This window comes from Pogona vitticeps, chromosome 6 (genome assembly GCF_051106095.1).
Source record: "Pogona vitticeps strain Pit_001003342236 chromosome 6, PviZW2.1, whole genome shotgun sequence".
Classification (NCBI taxonomy): Eukaryota; Metazoa; Chordata; class Lepidosauria; order Squamata; family Agamidae; genus Pogona; species Pogona vitticeps.
In genome coordinates, this window is record NC_135788.1 from 62,814,734 (window position 1) to 62,838,321 (window position 23,588).

The following is a 23,588-nucleotide window of genomic DNA, read 5'->3' on the forward strand; positions in this document are numbered from 1 at the left end:
TTGGACAGTGTCATTAAAGTGACCAACATGAATTTGAGCAAATTCTGGGAGGCAGTGGAAGACAGGAGGACCTGGCGTACTGTGGTCCGTGGGGTCATGAAGAGTTGGACATGACTTAATGACTAAACAAAAGAAAGCCCTTGGAATATAATTTGCCATTTTTGGCAACTCAGTTTCTTTTTGGGAGTTGTGAGCATTGGAACGGTGACACACAGAGGTGCAGAGGAGAGAAATGCCCCTTGGGTCCTCAGAAGTAGGCAAAACATGGTTTAATCCACAGAAACGCTGTACTTACTTTCACAGACTGCAGGGGTGCACTTTTTATGATCTAGAACAGGGAAGATTACCATGATGTTACATAACGTCCCCTTAATTGCAATGGGTAAGATGACAACAACAGTGTGACAAGGAGTTTTTGAGTACTTTAAATATGTGAGAAGTTTAAGGGCTGGGAAAGACAGATTTTCAGGAGTCATATGCTTCGCACTGTACTGTGCCTTTGCCAACTGTAGGTGTGGAAGCAGGATATCTAGAGGACAGGTGTTTGTGCCTGATGATTTGAAGCAGAATTTCTGCAAATCTTCAGAAAATTTAAGTTACTGTATGTTCATCTACTTTCCTTATATTTTTGTTGGTTTTGTTGGTAATTGTGCGAAGTGCTTCCTTTTTGAAAAATTCCCATTTACATCATATATATAGCTGTGCAGACGCACATATAGACTGATATACAGTAGCTCCATATCACATGTCCTAACATATGAATACTGTTCCTATGATGAGAATTATATAGTTCTGATTATGTATATGCCAGGATACTGAGCTGTTCAGGGCTGTCTACCCCAGGAGTAGAGTGATGAAGACAAGTGTTGGATATTGCTCTAGGATCTGCCATTGATTCTAGCAGGAGTGCTTTAAAAATGTTGTTATTCACTGTCAAATCACCTTCAACCCCTGGTGACCTTACGAATGAGAGACCTCCAAAATCATATACACTGACATGGTGCAATGGCATTGTCAGGGCCAGCCCTACCTTTAGGCAGAGTTTGCAATGTGTGAGATCACAGCAGTTTTCTGTCAGGATGTGCCTTGCCACTCTTGAGAGCCATGCTGGCTTGTACTTTCACAAGGCCACCTAGGCACAAGTACCTGACTGAGGGGTCTTCAGAGACAGGAATTATAGAGGGGGTGCCCTAGGACATTACTTGTGTTGCATTTACACAGCCTTCCAGGGTGTCTTGCCAGCAACAACTTGCTCTGACATAGACTAAGGAAGCAACATAGTGGATGTGCAGTGGGGATGGTCTCTACATTATCACAAAATCGTACACATTTTATAAGCCTGTTTGTATATATTATTCAAAAATACATTGGGGACATAAACTTAAACCAAAGATATGTGAGTTAGAGAGTCACTGATATACTGGTACAGTACAACTTTGTGGATACTAGCGTTGCCTCATAGGAACATCTTTGTATTGCTTTCTTTCTTTCTTTCTTTCTTTCTTTCTTTCTTTCTTTCTTTCTTTCTTTCTTTCTTTCTTTCTTTCTTTCTTTCTTTCTTTCTTTATTTATTTACTTATTTATTTATTCCATTTATACCCCGCCTATCTGGTCAATTGTGACCACTCTAGGTGGCTGATGCAACTGTATCAACAAGAGAGGCCAAAACTGGACAGAGACATGTGTTTGACATTAGAAGAGAGAATATATATTATTTCTATACTCTCATTTCCTAATCCTACTTGTAGCACATAATGACATTATGCATGCTGACTTTACAGAAGGCATGATCAAAATCTGCTCAGTTCACCCAACAGAGGGCAAAATAGCAAAAAAAAAAAAAAAAAAAGACACTCTCCTTTTCTCACCTGACCTACTTCACCATAATGAGCAAGATTTTCAAATATTATTCTAAAGTTGTTAATTTGTCTTGTTGCTCTGTTGTGAACGTGATAGGGCAGTGCATTGCCACTATTCTGGACATTTTGAAAGCAACACATTATTTTTACCAACTGTAATGTACATTATCTGTTATGATTTCAGAAGCTAAGCAGGGTTGGATCTTATTAGTACTTGGATCACCTGAGAATACCAAGGATCTGCTGGTAATGCTGGGATAGAATTTTGCCTGAAGACCTGGAGAACTGCTATCAATCAAAGTTGACAACACTCGGTTGAATGGACTAATAATCTGACTCACTGTAAGGCCGTTTCCTAACATCCATGTGATGGAGTCCAAGAGGGTCCCAGTGTTAGGCTGCCGTCCATGCCTTCCACATCAGTCATGCTTAGTGTAATCTACTAGGGACCATTTTATCCCTGGAAGATGATCACACTGCAGATGATGAAGCTGACAAACTTGCCAAAGTTGCAATGGGAAGGGTTTGTCCTTAGTGTCCAAAGGGGAAGGAACCTTCCAGATGCAGTGAGGCTTAATGTGAGATACAAGGATTAGAAGAATCTAGAAGGGAGGAAAGAGACCGCAAGGGTATAACAGAGAGGGAGAAAATGAAATGGAGAATGAGTGTAAACGGACAGTTCAAGAGCAACTGGGAGAGGCTGATGAAGGGAAGATGAGTGTGGAAGTGCCAGAATAGCACCAGTCCGAAACGCCTAAAGAGATCTGCAAGCCTCTTGCTTCAGCTGGTCAAAGGATACCATAGCTACAAGAAGGCACCACCAACCTCCAGCCACTCCCACCCTGATGACTCCTACTCTGACATAGCTATGATGGTGGAGGAAATAAAGATAGTTTATTCACCTTCAGCAACTGGAAGTAGAGGTGCTCCTCCTGTAGCAAGTGCAGGCATTCAGTGAATGTTGTTTTCCTCCTTCAGCAGAAGACAATGGCTAGGAATTTTAAGCCTTTAGAGACTCATAAGGGAGGATGAGGTAACCATTTCCCATCTTGGGACATAAATGCTGCCCAAACAGACTGGACTTAAAAAGAAGACTGGAATGATTAGAATAGTATTGAGTTATTTCATTGGTTAGATCAATAAAGTTGTGTTGAAAAGAAATTTAAGTTCTTGACCTTATGTCTGGACCTGCAGATCCCTTTGTGGCCACCATTCCATGGGGAAGGGCATGTACAAACCACTATTCCATTTGTATCTTCTGCCAGATGACAACAGTTCAAAGAAGTTGTAAGCAGGATGGGAAAAATCTCTAAGGATGTTGTGTGGCTTCCTCAGACAGCGGGATGTGAAGATGTCATCCAGGGTTGATAGCTGGAGCCCAATGATATTCTGGGCAATTTTAATGGTTCTCTGCAGAGCTTTTTTGTCTGCTACAGAGCTACTCTCAAACCATGCCAGAATGCCATAGGTTAGGACACTCTCAATGGTGCTACAAGTAAATGCTGAGATAAATTTAACTTCCTGAGCATTCTCAGGAAATACAGCCTCTTTTGTGCCTTCTTCACTAGCATGTTAGCATTTATAGTCCATGAGAGGTCCTCTGAGATGTAAGTGCCCAGAAATTTAAAACTACCAGCCCTCTCCACTTCCTCACCATTTAGGTACAGTGGTAAATGTACATTTCTCTTCCTCCTAAAATCAATTATGAGTTCTTTCGTTTTTTTTTAAATGTTAAGTGTACTTCCTTTCTGTAAGCAGACTCATTGTTCTTATTTATGAGCCTCACCACTGTCATATCATCCGCAAATTTAATAATTGTGTTAGGGTTATACAGTGGGGTGCAATCATGTGTGTACAGGGAATAGAGGAAGGGACTTATCACACAGCTCCTGTACTTAGTACCAAGGTAGAATAATGGTGAGATCCCATCCCTACTGACTGTGGCCTGTCAGAAAGTTCTTTACCCACACACAAATCTTCTGAGGTAATTCCAGGTTGATCATTTTAAAAAACAACCTATTGGGTATAATGGTATTAAAATCAGAGCTATAATCCAGAAACACAAGCCTTTCATAAGTTCCCTGTTGTTCTAGGTGACTCAATACAGTATGGAGAACAATGGACATAGCATCATCAGTAGATCTATTTCTCCTGTATGCAAATTGCCATGGCTCCAAAGAAGGTGGAAGACTAGCTTTAATGTAATCCAGCACCAATCTCTCAAAACATTTCATAATAGCAGATGTTAAAACTACTGATCTATAATCATTGAGAGATACCACAGCTGACTGCTTGGGGACTGACACTATAATTGTCTTCAGGCAAGTGGGGACAGAACAATGCAACAAGGATAGATTGAAAATATCCATAAAAAATCCAGCTAATTTTGCAGCGCAGCCCCTAACAACTTGTCCCATGATTCCATCTGGTCTAGCTGCCTTTGTAACATTAATATTCTGGAAAGTGCATCTCACAACTGAAATCTGCAGTAGTAGTGATTGTCTATCGATAGTAGATTCTAGTGATATACTATAGATAGTAGTTGCTGGAGTAATAGTTGTTCCTGTTTCTGGACTTGAGCTATGTATGGATTTATAGGTCATGATCAGATTTTTAAAATGTGCCCAGTAATGGATCAGTAGCCAGCAAAGTTGTTGTGGCAAGATATTTCTCTTCCACTGTAACTAGTCTGGTCACCAGTCCAGCCCCAGCCTCTTGGGCTGGCTGAAGTTTTTTAACATTTTTGAAGGCAGACTTACACAGAATGCCTCACAGCATTCTAAATGGGATTTAAGTAAAGTAAAGTTGTCACTGTGGCCAGAAAAGATAACTCCAGGAATGTGTGCAGCTGGCATACTGGTTTTAACTGAGCTAAAACATTTATGGCTAACACAGAAACCTTAGCATCCAAGCTTGAGCCTTAATCCTATAAACATAAACTGTTATCCTGAGTTTCACAGGGCAGTCTAACCCCATTCAATATTTCCCTGTTCCCTGATTAGGATTCTTTTTTAGAGGCTGCATAATGTCCCCAGGCACTTTTTACAGCTTGTACCAATGCAAGCTGGACAGTTAAGAAAGCTGACAGGGAAAAAATGATTTGTTTGTGGAACTGGAAGAGAGCTTTGTGGATACCTTGGACAGCCAGAAAGACAAACAAGTGGGTCTTAGATCAAATCAAGCCTAGAGGCAAAAATATTGAAACTGAGCCAGTCTAACTTTGGGCACATCATAAGAAGGCAGGATTCTCTGGAAAGGCAACAATGCTAGGAAAGATGGAAGGCAGCAGGAAAAGAGGAAGATCAAGATGGATTGACTCCCTAAAGGAACCATAGGGTCTACAAGAGCTAACCAGGGCTGTTGAGGACATTTTGGAGATTACTCATTCATAGGGTAAGCATAAGTTGGAAGCAGCAAGAGGATGCTTAAGAACAACAATCAAAACAAAGGTCCCTGTCCCCCCAAACCAAAAAAAAAAAAAAAGAAAAAGAAAAAAAAAGACCCAAGCAAAAAAAAAAAAGTGAATTATTGCTTCTGGGAGCCCTCCTCTGTTTAATACCTACTCTGGAATATTTCTTTTTCAAGTCTGGAAATGGATTTCTCACCACTTCTGTCTCTCTTTCTTTTCCATTTTCGGCCATACCTGCCAAGGTTGTTACCTCAATATAAAATATCGAATGTTGTGGAGAATAGGCCTAAATTCTGAGGGGACCTCACAGGCCAGCAGACAGAGTGTAGCAGGCTATTTATAGAGCCTTTTACTTCCTCACCCATCACATTTGAAAAAGGTAAATAAGTTTACTGTTTGACACAATACTCTATGAGGGAAACATGTGTACCAGGCACGCTGAAGCCTCTACCAACTCAGGCCTCCAGGAGTGCTCACTCTTCTTCTTCAGTTGCTGCCACCAATTTTATCCAATATTTAAAAAAAAGACAAGTGTTGTTTCAAAACAAAAACTTGTTTATTGGTTTAACAAAATAAAGTAAGTAAATCACAAAATGTCAATCAAAGTCTCTCACTCACTAACACACACAGACTCTTCCCTCACTATTTGGCTCACAGGCCCATAGACACACTCATCACTAACTCTCTCAAAATCTCTCTCCCTCCCCTCTTACATCATACACCCCTTTATATATTCCAGCTCCTCCCCCTTCTGCACCACCTTCCGTCCCCTCATTGGCTGATGTTCCACTGCCCAGCTGTGACGGACAGGTGAGGCAGGGCTGATTGCTACATACCTCCCCCCTTAACAAGTTGGTTCATGGGGGAAAAGCTATAGTGCTTTCCTCACATGAACAACGAGGAGCTTGACAAAATTACATTATCCCAACAATACCTTCACACTTACCAAACATTTACATAAACATTAATTACACATCTTACCTGCATGTTATATTTCAACCTTACACTCTATTTGCCAGTTCCATTACATACATTACCACTTCGAATGTTTATTCAGGCGCAAACTATAACATTTAAAAATACTTACATATAATTTCTTTTGAATACACAACATATAACATTTCTTAATGTGTACATTAACCTTTTATTACTTTCACCATTATATGAGTCCATTCATTTCTTCTCTAGTCTTCTGGTCTTCTTGAGAGGGCATCTGCAGCAACATTCTGAGTCCCTTTAATTACTCGAACCTCAAAATCAAAGTCCTGCAGGATCAAGGCCCATCTCATCAGCTTGCTGTTGTTAGCTTTGATAGTTCTTAACCATAATAATGGGGAATGGTCGGTACACAAGACAAAATGTCTTCCCCAAATATATGGCTTAAGTTTCTGAACAGCATACACGATAGCAAGACACTCTTTTTCGATGGTAGAAAGATGTCTGTCGCCTGCCTGCAGCGTTTTGCTCAGGTACGCCACTGGATGAAGTTCTCCATTGTCGTCACTCTGGCACAGCATGGCACCTAACCCGGTGTTGGATGCATTGGTGAAGATGGTAAACTCATGCTGGAAATCCGGAGCTCTTAAGACTGGGTTGGTCATCAACGCCTTCTTCAGCTTTCTGAACGCCTCCTCACAGCTGCTGGTCCACTGGATACTATCAGCACTTTTCTTGTGTGTTAAGTCAGATAAGGGAGCGGCTCTTTTGCTGAATCTGGGAATAAACCGTCTATAATAGCCAACTAACCCTAGAAAAGATCTGACCTTTTTCTTGGTGGTGGGTTTAGGCCAGTTACCAATAGCTTCCACTTTAGCTGCTAGGGGTTTGATTCTACCTCCCCCTACTACATGACCTAAATACTTCAGCTCAGGGCTACCCAGCTGGTATTTGCACACTTTCACTGTTAGCCCAGCTGCTTTCACTCTTTGCAGCACTGTTTCTAAGTGATAAAGGTGATCTTTCCAGGAGAGACTAAAGATCCCTATATCATCAATGTAAGCCACTGTGAAGTTGCTAAGCCTTTTTAAAGTTTTGTCCATAAGTCTCTGGAAAGTTGCTGGTGAGTTTCTTAATCCAAAACTCAGGACACGGAACTTGTATAAACCAAAAGGGCTACAGAAGGCTGTCTTCTCCTGATCTTTGGGGTCAATTCTCACTTGCCAAAACCCTTGTGTTAGATCTAGGCAGGATATGAATTGACATCCCCTATGGTCTCTATTAGGTTGTCTAATCTGGGCATCGGATATGCATCCGGCTTGGTTACATGGTTCAGCTTCCTATAGCCCACACAAAATCAAATGCTGCCATCCGGCTTATCAATCAAAACTATAGGAGCAGCCCAAGGGCTGGATGAAGGAACAATGATGTTTTCTTTCAACATATCATCTAGCTCCTTGAGCACCTTATCAACATATGGCCCAGTAACTCTATAAGGAGTAACTGCTTGTGGCGGTGCATCTCCAGTATCAATCTTGTGCACCACTCCCTTGGCTCACCCTGGTTTGCTAGAGAAAACTTGTTGGTACTTCATAACCAAGGCCCTCAATTCACTTTATTGCTCATGGGAAAGTAAAGGGCTAATTCTGACATCTTCAGGGTTATATCTAGCTTTCCTCCTCCCTTCCCAATATGGTAAGTCATGTTTCTCATTGTCTGCTTCCTTCATGGCAAACAGCACTCTGTTCTCCTCCCTATAATACGGTTTGATCATATTTACATGGACCACCCTCCTGCCTGGTTCTCCATCTTCCTTAATGATATAATTAATTTTGTTCATTTTGGCAATTATTCTGAATGGTCCTGCCCAATTTAGTTGTAATTTGTTCCCTTTGAGAGGTCTTAGCACAAGTACCTCATCTCCAGGATTGAAATTTCTTTCTCTGGCTTTCTTATCATACCAGACTTTTTGCTTATTTTGCTGCCCTTGTAAATTTTCAGCAGCCAGCTCTAAATTTCGTTTCAAAGTGTTCATCAGGTTGTCTAAATATGATATCACATTCTCAGGATCAGATTCTTGTATTTTCTCCCAACTTTGTCTGAGTAAGTCAAGGGGTCCTCTCACTTTTCTCCCAAACAGCAACTCAAAAGGACTAAATCCTATACTTTCTTGGGGTACAGACCTATACGCATATAACAGAAGTTATAATTTCTGATCCCAATTGTAAGGATTCTCAGCAGAATAGGCCCTAATCATGTGCATAAGAGTACCATTACATTTCTCTGTAAGGCCGTTAGTTTGAGGATGATATGGGGTAGTAGTTAAATGTTTGATCACACATATTTGCCACAGTGTCTGCATGAGCTTTGAGGTAAAGGATGATCCTAAGTCAGTTACTATTTTAGACGTGAAGCCCATACGGCTCATATAACTCAGCAAGGCATCAGCCACAGTATGAGTCTCAATATTCCTCAGAGGAATGGCCTCTGGGTATCGTGTGGCATGATCAATAATGGTCAGAATAAATCTGTTTCTCCTTTGGGTGACTCTAGGCAATGGTCCTATAACATCCATACCAATGCCTTGGAATGGGGTAGAGATAATTGGTAAAGGGCATAGCTTGGCTTTAGTTTTATCATTGCTATTCCCCTGCCTTTGACAAACATCACATCTTTGACAGAAATCTTTTATCTACTTTCCCATCTCAGGCCAGTAGAAATTCTGTGATATTCTTTGTTTGGTTTTGGAAATGCCTAGATGAGTGTCCCCTTTCTATCATTTTCTGGCGATATTTCAAAGGAACCACTAACTGTTTTTGCAGATTTCCCCCTCCTTTCCTGGGGTTCACTAAAGACTCCCTGTACAATAAGTCCTTTTCAATAAGAAACCTTTCAGGTCTTTCAGAGGTTAACTGTTCTTCAGAAATGTTCTCAAAGCAGCGTTTCAGCGTGGAATCTGCTTTTTGTTCCTGAGTGAATGTATTGCTTTGGGGACTATTAAGTTGAATTATCTCTGCTGAGTCATTACTGTCAGTCATTCCCTTCATATGACTTTCATTTCCTTCCTCAGCTGTCCCTGCATTCTCTTGTTGGGAACGAGTCAGAACTAAAACCCTCTTTACATGCTCAGAGAGGTCAGTTCCAATCAAAACCGCTGCTGGCAATTGTGAAGAAATCCCAATTCTCCAATGTCCTTCCCATCCCTGATATCTGATAGGTATTTCAGCCACTGGAAGAATGACAGCTTCTTCTCCAATCCTCTTAACAGACATGTTTTCCCCTTTCAAAATGTATTTCTGAGGGACTATATCAGGGTGACATAGGGTTACTTGTGAGCACGAGTCCTTCAGAGCCATGTATTTATTGTTAAAGACATAAATATTGTCTCCAGAAATTTTAAATAATTCCTGGTCCATTTTAATTAAATAACAATGCCTAATTTCTGCCACAGGAAAATCAGGTTCTCTATTTTCAGCTTGTGTAGGGAGCTCAGCTTGTGTTGCCATGGCGCCTAACTCCTCCCTCTGAGTATTAACCTGTTCCTGCTGCACACAATGTACAGCTTTAGGCTTAGGTGAATTTCCTTTTTGTGGCCCAAATTCTCTATTTTTATCACACTGGGTTGAAATATGGCCCTTTTCACCACACCGAAAACAAATTCAATTGATCACTACCAGAGCTCTTAACTCCTTTTCCCTCCAAATTTTGGTTTCTGGTCTGGTTCTGATCTGATGGCTTACCCACAAAATGGCCCCCAACCTTCTGCTGGCTCTTAAATTGTCCTCTGGGATATTTATTTGTGTCCTCCCACAATTTCCTCACAACTTTTCCCTCATAACCACTTGGTTTTCTAATCTGGGAAATAAAATCAGCGGCCTGTCCCGCCTCTTGCAGATTTTTGGGTTGCTTGTCCCTGACTAGATACCTCAGTTCACTAGGTAGGTGTGAATAAAACTGTTCAAGACCAATGATGTTGTTAAGATCTTGTACTGTTTTGACTCCCTCCTGTTGGATCCATTTATCCAGGTATCTGGTCAAATTGGCCCCAAATTGCGAATTAGACTCCTCAGGTTTCTTGTTGAGAGACCTGAACTTCTGTCTCAACTGCTCTGCATTGATGCCATACCTGGCAAAAACTAACTTTTTGAACTCATCATAATTTTTAATTAATTCTAAAGGCATCTCAGCATAGATCTCGGCCAGGCCTCCACTAATTTGAGATCTCAGCACTATCATTCTTCCAGATTCCCTTACTTCAAAATCTTCACATGCTCTCTCAAACATCATCATAAATGATTCAGGGCAATCCCCTTTTCTAAAGACTGGGAATCTCCTCAGAGATGGATCTGCCATCGTTGTTATTGTTATTATTTGCTTGAGCCGCCAGCTCTAGCCTTCTAATCTCAAATGCCATTCTCTCCTTTTCTAGTTCTCTTTCCTCAGATGTGGCCTTATTTTCTAGCTCCATTTCTCTCTGTCTAATCTCTATCTCCATTTTTTCTTTTTCCAGTTCCATTTGTTTCAACCTGAATTCATGTGCTTGAGCTTGCTCCAATTTCCACCTTTGGAATTCAATTGAGTCCTCCCCCCTTGAGGTCTCCCTGTCTTGATCTGAGGTAATTTCTTCCCCAGAATCCCCATTTTCTTTACCTGACCCAATAGCCATTTCACAAGGCACTCACTCAGCTTTCTTTCCCCTGGTTAAAGGCATGTTCCTTTACTCAGGCTTCTGATTCAACTTTCAAGCCTCAATTTAAAAGTACAGTTTTTTTCTTTCCTGTCAGTGAGAGTCTGTGTTATAAAGTTGCTGCTTCCCCAGCACTCATCCACTGGTAAGCTAGCTACAGTGTCTAGGCCTCTGTCAACCAGCTAGGCCTGTCACCAAAGACAGAGTTTCTTTCCCTGCCTCAGGCAGCAAAACCACTTAAAATCACAGCTTCACCCTATCCTAGGTTTAGCTGACTTTGAGTCCCCTCAGCTTATCTGCCCTTGGCCTCCGCTTTGTCCTCTCAGAGCTCTCCCTTGAACTCAGGACAAGCTAGCCAACCTGCCACAGATTCTGCTTTGGGTAACTCTCTCCAGAAATGGTTTCCACAGAGTCAGTCCCTATCTTAGCCACCCCAATCTGAGTTTCAGAGCCCTCCTACTAGACTTTCTCCCCTTGAGAAAAGTCCTAGGAAGTTACCAACTCGTCCACTCAGATTCCCTGACTAAAGATCTGCTCTGCTCTGGGCACCTTTCCAATCCAAGGCTATACTGGACCAAGCATGTATCCCACACACTGGACACCAGTTAATGTATCGGGCACGCTGAAGCCTCTTCCATCTCAGGCCTCCAGGAGTGCTCACTCTTCTTCTTCAGTTGCTGCCACCAATTTTATCCAATATTTAAAAAAAGACGTGTTGTTTCAAAACAAAAACTTGTTTATTGGTTTAACAAAATAAAGTAAGTAAATCACAAGATGTTAATCAAGTTCTCTCACTCACTGACAAACACAGACTCTTCCCTCACTGACTATTTGGCTCACAGGCCCATAGACACACTCATCACTAACTTTCTCAAAATCTCTCTCCCTCCACTCTTACATCATACACCCCTTTATATATTCCAGCTCCTCCCCCTTCTGCACCACCGTCCGTCCCCTCATTGGCTGATGTTCCACTGCCCAGCTGTGACGGACAGGTGAGGGCAGGGCTGAATGCTACTACATGTGCTTCTAAATTCTGTGTTATCTTTGTACAGCCCCTGAGATGGTGGGAATATTTTCAGGTAAACTTTTTGGCATGGAAATAGAATATTTCATCTTTATATCCTATACCTTCTATACATCTTGTCCTCCACCCCCCTCAAGTCAGGCTCCAAACCAAAAAGTAATATATACTTTGTAATATATTTTAAATTTCATTTCTGTTTTGAAAATAAGTACAGAGGTCTAGCCGATATTGAAACCTGAAGTATAGAACTGTGTTTTGAACATGTTCACCGTGTGTCATTCCACTGTCTTAATTTTCTCAGGAAATATCAGAAATATACAAACCATGCAGTATTGTACAGGATAGTTAAACCAAAGATTTCAATTCATTCAGCCAGTTACGTAAAGTGCTTCTCAATTAGCATAATGCATAAAAATGGAAAACATTATTTTTGGTATATGGAAGGGACTATAGAGTAATGTGTGAGAGGCAGCCTTTATTTTCTATTGGATGAGACAGTAACTAGGAGGTAATAGTTAACCAGCTCCATGTACAATACTTTATATCATAAACTATGTGAGTGTATGTATTTTTAAAAATTTAAGTAATGGAAATAATGACATGAACTTTCTGGAACAGAGATGAAAGATTGCCAGGAAGGTTTTTACCTCAACAGAACATTGCCTGTTTCCATTTGTTTTGCTGAAGGGCCTACAATGTTCTAAGCTTCTGCTTAGTATTTCATTGTCAAAGTGATGAAACATTTATACTGTATTTCAGTTGGTAAATCTCATTGGGTTTTTTTTTTTTGGTGCTTATTAGTTTGATCTGTTTCACCTCTTTTATCAAGATGTTCATACCAGTAAATTTGATATGCCCAAGGTTTTTGCTCACTTAACTAAACATCAAGATATCCTGGGGGAAATTTGGGGGAAGGGATCCCTAAACTCTACTAAAAACAAATATAATAACTTAGTAGTTTTACTGTAATCATGACTTGTGCCTAATAGAAGACACAAGTCATAATGACAGTAAAGCTACTAAGCAAAAGCCTGGTGAGCATTTATGTGAGGTTGCTTGGGAAACTTATGTTTGTCAAGCAATGGGGAGAAATGGTAGGACAGAAATCACCCCCTTTTATTTTTGTGGAGGAGAAAGGGTCTTCCTCCCCATTTTGGGGTGAACCTTCATATTTCTATGCTATGGTTGGCTCTGTAAACTGAAGTGCTTATTACTATGTTTACTGGGATGCCGATTTTTATGCTACCCGCTCTTTAAGGCATTGATTTCAAAGCAAAGAATATGTTCACTAAGTTGAAACTGAGTTGGCTTTTAACATTTGAATGTACTGAACTGATTAGTTTTGAAATGAAAGCAGATGTTCAGTTTAATACTTATTTAATTTGTCTGTCTGTCTACCAGATAACTTGAAATGGGCCACATAGATCTTATCATAGTGAGGAACAGACTTTCTTCTGTCCAGTGGTGCAGTGCAAGTTGAGGCTCCCCTCTTCCCTCATGCTGTTTTGTGGCTGCTGTCCCATATTGCAAATCCTCCGCTCCATGCCCCTCTCTGCTGGTCCCTTGTTCACTCTACTCTTCTTCCCTGATATTTATACGGCAGCAGCAACCTTCTTTCTAAAACACTATTTTCTAATATTCAGGGGATCCATTGTACAGTATTCACACTCAATACACACATTCTGTTCACCTCGACTTTTCACCTCCAGTCTGAAGTAGTGCAAATCAAAAATATGTGTTTCCCTCCTTTTCTGATTGTGAGAACATCAGACTTCTTGGGAGGAAGGGTCATAGCTCAATAGTAAAGCACCTGCACAGCATACACAAAGTTCAACTAAGATGTAACCCTTGGCAACTCCAAGCTCATGGACTAAGTGATGGGAAAAACGTCTGAGTCATCTTCATAAATTTGATTTGATTGCTTTAGCCCAAAGGTAATGTCAAATTATATGATTAAAAACAACACAGTACAGCACAGTATAACAGAATTCAAATTTGATTTCCATTTAGGTTTAAAATATACTCATTTATATATCTAGTTACACATTTACATATCTAGATATAAATATTGATAATAATTCATTGGTTTAGCCATTCTAATCTTGAGGTTGCACCTGAGTCCTTAGGGGGTTATTACCAGTCAGAGCAATATAGTACTGGTTTAGAGGGGAAAATAGCCAAGTCTGGAATAAGGCAGCTCCTTGTATATTTTGGCTTCAGCTAAAACACTCCTTTCTCAGCAACCCAGCTGGTGACTGTAGTACAGACAGATGTTTGGTGAGTGTAGAGCTCATAAATGTGTTGCCTAAACATTCTGCTCATGCTAAAATAACGTTTTCAACCCTAGGTTGCCCTGGTGGGGTGTGGGAAGCACCGACCTGCTTGGTAGTACAGCTTTGGATCCTTAGCTATTTCCATATGAAAAACAAAACAAAACAAAACAAAGGCCCAGAGTACTCTGGGTGCCGGTGTCAGATGACCAATCTTCAGCTATCAACAAGTGCTTTAGGAAACGGAACAGTAGGCAAGGCCTTTTAACAGTAACAGGAGAAGCAGCCTGAAGAGCAGCCGTGAGAAGGCAACCAAACCCTACATTTCAGCGATTTAAAAACATGAAACTGAATAAATTAGATATGTAACGAGAAAAGGCTGAAGGGGTGCGCAAAGGTAAAGCGAGGGGGACCAGCCCACGGGCGCGCACATTCCTCTGAAAGTAATCTTCGCCTACTTTGTCTAAGTGTGCTTGTTAAAAGGAAGCTGCACGGACGAAAGAAAAAGGTAACGGGAGCCTGGGGCTGTGTATTTGAATCTGCGAGAGACAAAATAATAATAATAAATAATCGGAGAGTATTGTTAGGGAACGGGGCAAGTTAAAATTCTGAAGGCAGGAAGAAGGAACCCCTGCGAGGGGCACCATCCCAGTTCCCTCCGTGTTCCTCCTAGTGGTGGGCGTGGCCTCTCCGTGGCCGCCTTGGCAGGGGCCGGCGAGGGTGGACGGGAAGCGAGGGGAGCACGCACGGGGGCCGGCGAGCGGGCTTGGAGGGTCCCCAGGCCTTCTCCTCGCCGCTCTTCCACATTCCCGTCGCCTTCCCTCGTCACCGCGCGCCCCGGGCACTTTCGGGTTCCCGCCATTCTGCTCCTGCCGCCCGAACGCCTCTCTTAACTTCTAAACTCTAAACTTTGGGTGCCCCTGCAAGCAGAGAGGACGTCCCCGAGGTGGTCCAGCAGGCGGGAGGAAGGTAGCAAACTCTGGAAGGAACGCTGGGGGAAAGAAATGCCCCTTCCCTCCCTCCCCTCGTCCCGCACGTGGAGACGCGCACCGCAAAGTTGAGCGCGCCGCAGCAGTTGCCAGTGGGGGATTTGAAAGCCGCGCTCTCTCTCCCTCCTGCCTCGTAGGTCAGCTCCCCTCCCCTGAACATCGAAAGGGGGAGGCGGCGGCGGAGGGAAGGAGGCAAGGAGGGGGTGGTGGGGGTGCAGAAGCCGGAGAGAACAGCCCTCCAACATCTGCAGAACTTGGACGTCGGGCAGAGTTGCGGCGGCGGCAAAGAAAGGAGCAGAATAGACAACTTTTCGAACACGTGAGTATGAGCGTTGTTTGTTTTTTTATGGATTAAAAGAGAGCGAGAGAGAAAAAAGGAAACAAATCGGAAAAGAACAGAGGAGACTCCCCCGCACAGATCCCGCTCTGAGGATCCGGGAGGAGGAAGTGGCCGCGGTAGACTCTATTTATTGCCTGTGGACAAGTTTTGATTTGCTAGTTAGCGTTGGAGATCTTTCTTTCTTTCTTTCTTTCTTTCTTTCTTTCTTTCTTTCTTTCTTTCTTTCTTTCTTTCTTTCTTTCTTTCTTTCTTTCTTTCTTTCTTTCTTGTTCTTGCACTGAATCAGGGAGATGTCACTCAGGGTTAGTGAGTCAGAAGGGATCGGATTACAGGATCTGTGGAACTGATGTAAGATCTTGGTGGAGAAAAGAGAGAAATCGACAACATACTAACCGCGAGGGCGAGCGAGCGAGGGAGCGAACGCGCTCCCTAAGGCAAAAATATAAAGCGAGATAAACACGCGCACGTATACAGACCGACGGAGACCCCTCCTGCTCCCCTCCTCAGCTCACCCCCTTCCCTCCCCTCCCCTTGTCGGCCTCACTCCAAAACAGAAGCAAAATGCCCTCATTCATCCTCGGGGGTCGGTGCTGGTAAGAGTTGGCGGCAGCGGAGCAAGTGGTCGGATTGTGTGCAGCGAGAGGCGCGCAAGTGAGGAAGGGCCCCGATCTTCTCCTATGCGAAGTTTGGGGAGCCTACTGACTCCAGCGGCAGCGGCGGCGGCAGCAGGTACGGGGTGTGCGAGTGTTAAAAGTTCTTTGTTTAACTTGCCGCGCGCCGGAGTGGCTGTTTCGTTGTGTTTTTTCGCAGGAGGGCGCGAGAAGAGTCTCCTTATTATGCTTGATCTCTCTCTCTCTTTTTCTCTAAAGGATGGGGAGGCCAGGAGGGTGAGACTTAAGGACCTGGAGAGATTCGCAGCTCTTTTGGCAGGGAGGCTGAGGTTGCAATCCTCTGAACGCTTATTTGGTCGGTGCCATGGCTATTGAATTGGATGAAGTTACTTTGGAGTAAACATGGGCTGGATCAGACTAGGAAGGCAAAACATGCGGGACGTTCAAGCTCCACTCTCAGCTACTATCCCTTTCTCCCTCCCTCCCTTTCTTGCAGTGTCTGCTGCACTCGGAGGGGATTTTGGAGGCTTAACGTCCCACAGTTCAGTTGGACTGCACATTTTGTAGACTTGCAGCAGCTGCTTGGCCTCTTCGAAGGAGAGAGGAGGGGGGACGGGGAAAGAGGACTTCTTTTCTTGCCAGCAGTTTCTCTAGCAGCTGGACGTTTGCCACATCTGGAAGGGTGGAAGCAAGTGATCGGATGTGGTACTGTACACAACCGTCTGCTATTATTTGTAGTGGTAGGAAGGATGTCTCCTCTCTCTCTAGTTTGCTTGGAAAGTGGGGAAAGAGAGTGGGTGCAAAGAGGACAGGGCAAAGCTTCTGGGTCAAAATGTGGAAAGTTTTGTCTTGAACTTTAATTATGGTTCCTTTTTATTTTGGAAAAATGAGGAATGGATTCTGTGGCAACTAACTACCAGCACCAACTTTTGTAGACAGAAGCCTGCTTCATCAGAGACTTCCATTTCTCTTGTTAGCTGATACTCTGTTATTCTGGCAAGGTGCAACCTGCAATCTCCTTGGCTCAGGATTTTGTCCAGATTTATCTTTATTCCCTCTGCTGCCGCCACCCCTCTTTGGCTCCCTCTCCCAAACTTCATCCTCTGGATGGTATAGACTGCATGAATCACACTCAACTGTTAAGTTTCTCAAACTTGGAAAAAGGCTGGATGGAGCTTGGAAGAAGAGGCAAAGTAAATAGTTGCAGACAGCAATTCAGATTAGACTCTTGAGCAAGTCAGCACATAAAAAACAACAACACTAAAAGGCTCCGGGAAGTATCTGTTTTGTTTTGTTATGTTAGGGTAGCCCTTCAACTTTGGATTGTTCACAACTGAAGCCTTTCTGAGAGGAGGCCAGTTGGGTATTTTTTGTTGAAAGCACCATGTGGGGAAAAGGATAAAAAAACGCCACAAAACAAAAAACGTAACCCCTAGTGCTTGAATCCTCTGGAGTGTCTTGTTGATTCCATCGTTTGGGTCTGGTGGTTGTGGTCTTCTGCCAGTTTATATGTGGAGATATCTATGTAAAATGTTTTGTAGCTGTTCTTTGCCAGCTGTTCCACATTTTCCGGCTGCCACTTCAGTTTGAAATCATGGGCCATTCGCATCCTGGCCTAGAATAACTTTTTAAAAATGTAGGTATAGGTGGCTGTCCATTTTGCAGAGTCCTTTAAAACAAACTGTGACAGACAAGTTATGTGTATTATAGTCCATCTCGTTTTGGGGAGGAGAGCAAAACCTAGATATTGTTTCCCAGGCCAAGCAGCTTTGAAGTTTAAGCCTGCAATTTTAAGCCCGTCTGTACAGAAGCAGTCTCCATATATTTTGAAATATATGGATAATTACCATCTGTTTTGAGAGAAAGACATTCAGTGCCTCTTCTTACGTTGCTCTTTAAAAGCTGCAACGGAAGAACTTATATGTTAGCTTTTTCAAGAATATTTATGCAATTACATTTTTAATTTGGAAAGGTGCCTTGGTGATTGATACCTATATATGTTTCCTTTAGGCCCCTGATTAAACATTAATTGGGATCTGGCAGTTTATTAATTGTACATCTCAAAAATTATTTAGAGAGGAAAAATGCAGATTGTAAAATACAAAGAAATTTGAAGATTTCTGATATACTTCCTTGGCACTTTGGCTGAGTTAAGGTTATTTTTTAAAAAATGTTCATGAGTGATTTCAATAATATACACTATCAAGATTTTAAAAAACAAGACAACTGGTTGCAATACACTGTTACATGGCTTTCAGATGTTTATTTTTAGCCTAATATAAAGTAAAGCTTAAGTAACATTGAATTTGCTAAATTCACAATACACAATACAGCTGCCATTCTTGCATGTTTGCTCAGAAGTAAGCTCCACTGAGATCAGTTGGAGTTACTGCAGATGGAGCAAGTGTGTTTAGAAGATTGGAGCTTTTGTGATGAATAGACTGTGTTTCCTGAGAGACAACCAGGAAGTAGATTCCAGCAAAATTAATGGGATAAGATTTATTTTGAAATAATGATGTTTAAGATCAGGGTGATGAGAGTCTAATGAGCAGCACAAAAATGAGTATGCTTCTTAAAAGAAATAACAGAAGTCTAGAGAGTCAGTAGAAGTGTATTTCAAGGGTGTATGTGCATCCATAACTAGAAGATGCATCACTGCAAATGGCTCACCAGTATATTTTTTTTGCTGAAGTATTTATCTGCATATAGAACAATAAACCAAGGAAAAATACTACATGCATTATCATGATGATTTCTTTTTGTGAAACATGTGTATGTAGCCAATACTAAGTAGAAGGCTGTTTGTAGAAAAGTCACTCCTTTGAAATTAAAATAGTTTATGATTAGATTTCAGGCATCTATTGTTATTTCCAAAGGAATTTAAATTCTGGATCAGAAATGTTTGTAAAGAGGCAGCATTTTTTCTGTGTAGAATTTTACTGAACAGAGCTTCTCTTGCAAAGAATAGAAAGCACTTGTTCTGAAAGTTGGAAAGTTTAACATTCATTTCAAAGAAGCTAGTTTTTGTTTGAAGCTTGTTGCTAATTTCTCATTGATTTTAAAGGTGGAAAGATAATTGTCTTTAGTTTTCTTTAGCTTTCACTAATCTTTTGACGACACACTTAAGCATACAGAAATTGTTTTACAGTTCCTTTCATTTTTTTTGTTACTTGTCACACATGTCCACAGCCTTCTTCTGTCTCAGAAAAGGTGTTCATTTGATGTTAGAAAGTGTTTCAGAAAACATTTCTACAATGTTCACTATGAGTACAGCATCTGATGCCTATTAAAATGGGATCTGTTCTAGTAAGGGGGAGGATGAGAATTATGAAAGGAAACAGTTTAATGGTCATTGTTGCATGCGCTCCGGCATGAGGAGACAGTAACACACTAAGGAAAAGCAGATTTGAAACAAGAGTGAATCAGTGAGTCATGACATTCTTAGGAAGACCTTAGTAATGGAATGTTAATGCTTTTAGACTATAGTAGATTATCTCAAAAATTCTTGAGTTTTCTACTACAGTATATGCAATTGTGGTAAATCCCCTGAGCTGAAGAGATACTTTGAGGAAGGCTTTCCTATGGCTGGCCTTGATATTCTGTAGTTCCTTTGGTTTGGTTTGAAGAAGTCAGGATATATTTTGTGTGATCAGTTTGCAATAAGGGATTCAGATTAATATTCAAATTATTCATGGAAGTTCTTGTTTTTACAACAGGCTAAATTTGAATACTTATTTCAAATGACCCTTTCATCAAAATATTTTTAAAAACACACCTTCATCCTTCTTCATTTACCTCCCCTGTTCTGTTTCTTGTCCATGTTAGAATCATTTTTGTAGCTAAAGATAGAAAAACAAATAAAGGGAAATGGAATCAACAAACAAACAAAAGGGAAGCACATTGTAAAACTTTTTTTCAAGTTCTCTGTGTATTTTCCTCATCTTTACTTTTATTTGATAGGTCTGTGAAATAGAGCTGTAGACTGGCAAAGACTTTAAATGAAATTTCACACTTTGATGATTTTTTTTCAACTTTGATATATTGACAGCAAAAGGAGCTGCAGAGCTTTTATATAACTTGAGCAGTAACGCCAAGCAGCAGTCAAATGTCTCTCTGCATTTGTGTTTAACTGCAGAAGAAAAACATGTCCATGGGCAGTTGAGGTTCTTATCAACTCCCTAATCCCAGATCCCAGCAAACCTTGAGGGCATGCCTCAGATCTTGCTGAAATCATTGTAGACTCTCTCACAGTTTGCAGATTAAATATGCTATGTGTTCCTGGCTCCAACAACAGTTTTATGAGCTTACTAAGCTTCCTGTTTTAAGATCTCCCTTTTCTGAAGTTTTTAGGAGCTGCTAAGGGCAATGCTGTCTGGGTTAAGTGGCTCTTGTTAATTTAGAGACACTTCAGGTATTTTATTCTGTCTGTAAAAATAGCCCAAATTGTTATTTTAAATTGGAAAGCTGTTTATATTGAAGGAATTAGGGGGAGGGGCCAGTTTCATCAAAAAGGGAGAGTTGGTGTTGTGGGGGAGGGGGCAAAGCAGTGCAAAGTTTTATATGAAGTTTGGTTTATTTGATAATGATTAGTATGTTGGAAATGAAACCTCTGTTGTAATTTCAACAATTAGGTAAAATCTCAATATCTTCTTTTACAAAGGTTGCTTATTGGGTCTTGAAAAAAAAATATAGAATCTCTTTCCTTCTTTGTCAGGAAGAGGCTGCTCCACCACAAGCAGGAAAGTAAATTATAACTGTTTATGGGCTTAAAACTATGTTCCAGCCACGAAATTTGCCTGCCCTTTAAATTTTGGATTTTTGTTTTCCCATGCTGCTGAACAATTAACTCCCAAATTTGATTCCTTGCAAACAATGCTTATGTATCCAGTGTAAGAGTGGTTTGTGAAAAAAGGAAAAATACCTATATCATTGTTCAACAACACGCGTCAAGTTATTCCCAAGGGAAGTTGAGCCAATTTTGTGCTTAAAGGTTATTCAGTGAATGAAATTGTGAAAGCCCATTTGTCAGGGCACTGCATGGCTTCTCTTAGTTTTCAGCCCCCAAATTCATTGTCTTTCTGATCCAGTCATTAGTCATCAGTGTATTAGTGATGCCTTCAGGCAGTGCTGCCCAGCACTTCTTCACACCACTGCAGCTCTCAAAGTGTTCTCTGCTGACTTGACTTGTAGAATTACTGCTCTTATTTCCACTTGGCTAGGTTTTGAGGTAAGTCTCCTCCCTGCCTTCTAGCTCAATCTGTAAGCTCCTGCTTTCTTTGGACGCCTGCCTTATATAAAGATTTGGAAGAGTGTGGGTATGTGGACTGTAGGAAGAGTTGGCGTTTTTCTTACGTGTCTTCATCCAGGATTTGTTTTCAGTATGAACAATCCAGAAGCGCTGTGCGAAGCTTAAACTACAAGAAGAGTAAAAGATTGCTAAAACAAGCTGTGCAGTGGTCTTGAAAAAAATAAAAAGGAAAGGAAAGGAAAAGACATAGTTTCATATTTGCTTTGTTGTTTATTGCAGGATGATCTGCCTTTGAGTTAGTCTATGAATAACAGTTTTAGTTTTTAATGATATGCTGTCCTGCCTTCTAAGTATTTACTCGAAAGTAAATTGCATTCAATTCAGTGTGACTTCCAGGTGATTGCCTGAGATCATAGCCTTTCTAACAGCAAGTCCTATTGAAATCTATTGCAACTTAACTCAAAATAAAAAGTTTCATTTGCAGCTTGTTCGTGGTGTTTTAGTGTAGCATGGGGTGACATTTTCCAAGTTGTAAAGTTTTCTGCAAAAGAGAATATTCTTACAAGGTAGAATTTTGTTATTTTTCAAGAATTACTTTCAATATAATTTCTTTAAAGAGAGTAATTTACTTTCTTCTGTGTTGTACACACACATACCCCTCTAATCATTATTTTAAAACCTTCTGATACCTGTTTAACAAGACAAGTGTAAAGCCTAAATGACATTTGAAAATTGGAAGAGAAGAACTTGAGCAAGTATATGCTTTTACAGTTGAAATTCTTGGTGCATAAAATGTGTCATGCTGTTTACTAGAAAAGGTACGAAACATCTGCCTTTGCTTAGAACAAGAAACCATGTCTCATCTTTAGCGAAAATACATTAAGCTGGCAAGATGGAATTCCAGGAATTGAACTCTATAACACCATTCCAATGCAGCCTTCCAGAGTTGGATTAAGAAAAGTGGAATCTGTGATTTACGTATGCTAAATCAGATTGAGAGGGACCAGTGTCAGCACTAGTAACATCACAATATGCACCAGAGACTGTTGTATGTGAAATATATTTTTCACTGAACTCTGTTCTGTGGTAAAGATAGTTTTAAATTTCAGTGTAATTGGAATTGATGCCAGTGAGAATGCAAATATGCCACAAAAAGTTTCTTCTGCCACTGGGGCTGGTCTTAATGATGTTTCTGAATTTTACTTGGCACATGCTTAGCATGAGATTAATGCTATACAAGGGGATCTAAATGCTGATCTTGTAGAAGAATTTAAAATATACATTATCCACAGTTTGCCCACCAAAATATAGTATGGTCTTTTTCTTTCCTGTGTAAAATGTTTATGGCAAATTATTTATTTTCTCTCTCTCTCTCTCTGTTAAATTTATGAATACAGGAGAAAGGAATTGCATTTTAACCAGTTTTTGGGGATTTCCCCAGTGGTATCAGGTGGCTTTGATGAAAGAAAGGCAGTTTGTCTGCATTTGTCAGGTAGACTGCGTTATAGCTAAGAGAAAATGAGAGATCAGAAAAATGAACATTTCCCACCTACTCCTGCACTGGTCAGAATTTTTTTAGTGAATTTAGGAGAGTTGTTCTGCAGTCTTCTTTACTTGAATGTGGTGAAAAGGGGATAAAAGAAGACATTTGAAAGGAACAGAAAAGATGCAGAAATGATGTGTGATTCGTGTTAGTTATGATTGCCCTTTGCAGTACTCAACAATAATTTTATGGGAAAAGAAACGTCTTTTATATTTATAAATTGCACCCATGCAGCTTAATCTTAAACAGACTTGTATGCACTACATCTCTAGTAATTTCACTCTCATATAAAGAGATGCTTCTGATCTATTTGGCTGTTCTGAAGGATAGACTGAGATAGCCTTTGAACTTGATTCATTGTTCATTAAATAATTTTTTCATCCACGTGTTCTAATCCTGGGATTGATACTTACGTTGTTTTTCTTCAACCACAATGGTAGCCTTATTCAGGTTGCTGGGTTCTGACCAAGTCACTATTGACAAAACTTTTTTAAGTGTCTGGAATCTTCCATTTTGATGGATGGAAAAAATGCACATAGCTGTAACCAGAGGTGGGATTCAGCAGGTTCGCACCTATTCTATAGAACCGATTCCTAAATGTACTATTGGTTCTTAGAACCGTTTGCTGGCCTGAGATGAATGAAGGAGGAGGGGCCAGGTGACCAGCGA

The 23,588-nt window shown here is 40.9% G+C and overlaps 1 protein-coding gene across 3 annotated transcripts in view; it reads left to right on the forward strand.

Moving 5' to 3' along the window:
- Positions 1-89: 89 nt before the first annotated feature.
- Positions 90-23,588, forward strand: part of GLI3 (GLI family zinc finger 3) — a 445,483-nt gene continuing 421,984 nt past the window's right edge. The window contains exons 1-2 of one of the 3 annotated variants that reach the window (XM_078377471.1): positions 90-14,696; positions 15,315-15,496. The gene's annotated coding sequence lies outside the window, so the exon portion shown is untranslated. Of the gene's footprint in view, positions 14,697-14,908; positions 16,247-23,588 lie in introns of those variants that run through there. The other 2 variants (XM_020798430.3, XM_073003750.2) reach the window with 2 other exon arrangements.